Genomic DNA, 4,697 nt, shown 5'->3' with positions numbered 1-4,697 from the left:
TGTCACAGTTGGTATCAGAGCATTAGTTTAAGCGAACTTGGAATTTGTAGGATTTCTAGACTTAAACATAGAATGCTAAGTGGAATTTTGAGATGTGTGTCTGTTGGATTTTAGACACGAGCACTAGTTTATTTTAGGAAAGTTGCCTAAAATGCTTTTATGTGCTAAATGTTATATGTTGCCATATATGATATTATTTGTTTGGATCTACGGTCTGTTGCCGACCGGATCTGGAAACCTTATGTGTGTAGGATTCTAAGCGTATGCCTACGTTATTAGAACTAGCATGTAAACGTTTCGGAGTGATAAGGATGATTTGAATATCTATCGTGAATGAGGATCTAATTTCATCTTATTCGGTGTGTAGATCAAAATGGTGAGAACAAGGAGTGGCGTTGGAAACGCGGATGAAAACAGGAATCAACCGCCAGTGATTGAGCAGATACCTGTTGTAGCAGCAGCACCAGAACCAATAACAATGGCTGCGGTGCAAGCCATGATTCGGGCTATGCTAGCCGAACAAAGGGAGGAGATGCGACAAATGTTGCATAATAATAGGGATGAACCTATCATACCTATTGAGGAACCGGAATTGATTCCCGAGCAATCGGAGGAAGGGAACAATAGTCACATGGTGAGTCAAGTTGGGACTCAAGAGGAACGAAGGAACGATCCAGAAAGGAGAAACAACAAGGATGGGCGTATGTACAAGAATTTCTTGGGCGCCAAACCGCCAAGTCTTTCTGGGAGCCCAAAGCCGGTTGAGATAATGGATTGGATCTCCGAAATGGAGATGGTATTTGAAAGTTGCGACTGTAGCAACAAGCAGAAGACCGTCTTTGCAGTTAGACAACTGAAGACTGGGGTCTTGAGTTGGTGGAAGTTGTTGGCAGATACTATGCCACGAGGAGAAGCCCTGAAAATGTCATGGGAGGAGTTCTTGGAACAGCTGAGGGTGCAGTATTGTTCAGAGATAGATCTGATTGATCTGAACAATGAGTTCCAAAACTTGAAGAAAGGGAAGATGAGCATAGATGACTATGCTACTGCATTTACTGAGAAGATGAAGTTGTTTCCGTACCTAGTGCCGACAGAACTCTCCAAGATTGAGAGGTTTGCTAACGGACTGCCTGCTGACTTTGGTCCGACAGTCAAAATGGCAACCACTCGGAAAACGGCTGTTCGTGCAGCTAAGAATGTGGAGGCCCAGCAGAAGGAAAAGGGTCTGGAAAGAATAGATGTTGGTGAGAAGAGGAAGTTCGATGGAACTTCAGGGTCCAACAAGAAAAACAAGTTCTCGAAGTCTGGTTCGAGGGGAGGTGGAGGTGAAGCGAAATGGTGCGACAAATGTAAGAAGAAGCATCATGGAAGATGTGAGGTGGCGAACACATGCTACAAGTGTGGAAAGCCAGGGCACTATGCCAATGAGTGTACCCTCACAAAGAAAGTTTGCTATGGTTGTGGTGAGGAGGGTCATATGTCGAGGGACTGCCCGAAAAAGAAGGAGGCAGCTAGACCCAACATTCCGCCAAAGCCAAAGGCTAGAGCATTCCAGATGACACTGGAAGCTGCTAAAGATGAAGCTGATGTCGCTTCAGGTACCTTTCTCGTTAACGAATTGCCTGCCCAAATTTTATTTGATTCTGGAGCCAACTTCTCCTTTATATCGCATGAATTTGGTAGAAAGCTAGCTTTGCCTGTTGTTAGACTAGATAATGCTTTATTAGTCGAAGTTGCTAGTGACAAGTTTGTACCTATTAGCTATCGCATGAAAAACATCTTAATTGATCTAAATGGGAATAAGTTCCACGAGGAATTATTGCCTATCGAACTTAATGGTTTCAACATCGTATTGGGAATGGATTGGCTTAGCGCCAACGACGCCGAAATTTTATGCAAGAAGAAAATAGTCAAAGTAAACCCGCCTGGGAAAGATTCGTTTATGGTGTATGGAGATAAACGCAGAGTGAATTCTGGAATCATTTCATTGATGAAAGCCAGAAAATGTTTGACCAAGGGGTGTACATCGTATTTAGCATTCGTGATTGATGCTAAGAAGGAAAAGAAGGTGATGCAGAATATTCCAGTTGTGTGTGATTATCCGGAAGTATTTCCTGAAGATCTTCCTGGATTACCGCCTGATCGACAAGTGGAATTCCGTATTGACTTGTTGCCAGGAACGACGCCAATTGCAAAAGCACCTTATCGATTAGCACCGACGGAGATGAAGGAGCTAATGATGCAACTTCAGGAGTTATTGGACAAAGGTTTCATAAGACCTAGTTCATCGCCCTGGGGAGCTCCGGTGTTATTTGTAAAGAAGAAAGATGGAAGTATGGGAATGTGCATTGATTACCGAGAGCTGAACAAGGCAACAATAAAGAATAGATATCCGTTGCCGAGGATTGATGACCTGTTCGATCAATTGCAAGGTACGAGCTATTTCTCGAAGATCGATCTTAGGTCAGGATATCATCAGCTAAAAGTAAGAGAGCAAGACATCGAGAAGACTGCATTCAGAACTAGATATGGACACTACGAGTTCTTGGTTATGTCGTTTGGACTAACCAATGCTCCAGCAGCGTTCATGGATTTGATGAATAGGGTTTGTAACCCGTTCCTTGATAAATCTGTGATAGTGTTCATAGACGACATTCTGATTTACTCGAAAAGCCAGGAGGAGCATGGTAGACACTTGCGAGAAGTGTTAGAAGTCTTGAAGAAGGAGAAGCTGTATGCTAAGTTCTCCAAATGTGATTTTTGGATTCGTGAAGTCCAATTCTTGGGTCACGTGGTCAACCAAGAAGGAATAATGGTTGATCCAGCGAAGATCGAAGCTGTGACGAAGTGGAATCATATCGTGAAGTATAAGCGTACAGTGTGGGATAATCAAATCGTGAAGTATAAGTGTATCATGAAGTGGAAGCGTTATCGAGTAGGAGTTTAAACTAGGTAAAAGCGAAGCAGCGGTATCTAACGGGTAAAAGTAAAAGTATACGACAAGAAAGAGAACTTTGATGAAAACCTTGGAAAAACCTTCATACTTAGGAAAATCACAACCTGGTATTTTTCGGTAAAATAAGTTTGTAAATATTTAGAATTTCTTTGGAAACCTTTCATAAACCAGTTTAAACAAGCGAAAACATTTTAGAAAACCATTTATAGTATCCTACTCGGTAAAACAGCTTACAGTGTGGTAAATCCTTGTGCATGCGGGTTATCAATCACATATGATTGATATGATAAATGGCATGTTTAACTTGTATCCCCCCCTATAAAACATGTAAAAACAATTAAAAGGTTCATTCAGGGGTATGAACTCACCTGGTGTATGTGGATCTGACGGAGGCGCCGGTTGGGTGCTCGGTGTCAAGTAAGGACTTGGACACACTTAGAGACCTATTTAACATATGATAACATATGTTCACATACAATTAGTACATTATATACTAATTAAACAAGTATACACACTCTAAGGAGCGGAAAACACTTTGGTTAAGTGTTTGGGGTGTCCCGGGTAACATTTAAGGGCTTGAATGACTTAGGAATGGAGTTTACTCTCCAAGAGTAAACTCACCATAAGGTGTTTACGGCCCTGGGACTACTCCCCATGATTTTACGGCCGTAAACTCATGGTGAGGGTGTTCTAGGGTGCTAAAAGGTCTCATATCAATCGTGGAATTTTGCTAGGTCCAGATCTAAATTGTATGAATGGATTTAAGACTTCACATGGACCATTGAGGAGTTTACGGCCCTAAGCAAGGGAGCTTATGGCCGTAAGCTCCTATACACTCATTCCTTTGGTGTTTTCAAGTCTTAAATGGTAGAGGGTAATTTCGCAAGCATTTTTCCAAGTTGAATGAAGGAGTTTGGGCACCATTTGGGCACTAAATGGGAGTTTACGACCCATAAACCACCCCTATGGGAGTTCACGGCCGTGAAATCCTACTCCCCTAGTTTTATTGAAGTTTAAGGCCCTTACAATAATGGTATTGCATTCAAGCTATTTTTCCAAGGCTATAGGGGGTGTTTAGGGCATTTCTAACACATGGAATTCAGTTTACTCCCCATGAAGGGGAGTTTACGGCCCAAGCATGTTCTTGGGCAGTAAACTCATGTTTACTCCCCAAAATGCTAGTTCAAGGTGTTCTAAGTCCGATTCCATAAGCCTACAAGTCATATATAAGCCTTAGGAACAATTTGGAGGGGTTTTGGGGCTTAAAAACCCCATTAAATGGTGTTCACGGCCCTAGAGTGTTCTTGGGCCGTAAACACATCATGTTGTCCCTATTTTATGTTTTAAACTTGAATTTGCAGGCTAGATAAGCTATATAACAAGTTAGGATAGTTTACCTACTCGTTTGGGGCTCGAAACGGACGATTTTTGGCTCGGGAAAAAGTTGTAGAGAGAGAGTTTATAGAGAGAGTAAAAAGGTGGAAATGGATTTTACTCTCCCTTATATCAGGGTTGGAGTTGGAGCTCAGTGGGAATCTACCCGATACTGTCGTTATACGGGGCTTTTGGTCGCACCCGATTTAGTGGTCGTAATAATAAAAACTAACTTTTTCCAATTAAATGGAAATGCAACTTAAGCGTTTTTATTTACTTTATTACGACTATAACGACATAAAAATATAAATAAATAAATCATTTATTTATTTGAAGACCTCTTATTAACGGAACTTTTATACAGTCG

The sequence above is a fragment of the Lactuca serriola genome, chromosome 6 (genome assembly GCF_051521515.1).
Source record: "Lactuca serriola cultivar US96UC23 chromosome 6, Lser_US96UC23_V15, whole genome shotgun sequence".
In the NCBI taxonomy this organism is placed as follows: Eukaryota; Viridiplantae; Streptophyta; class Magnoliopsida; order Asterales; family Asteraceae; genus Lactuca; species Lactuca serriola.
This window is presented reverse-complemented; position numbering follows the sequence as displayed.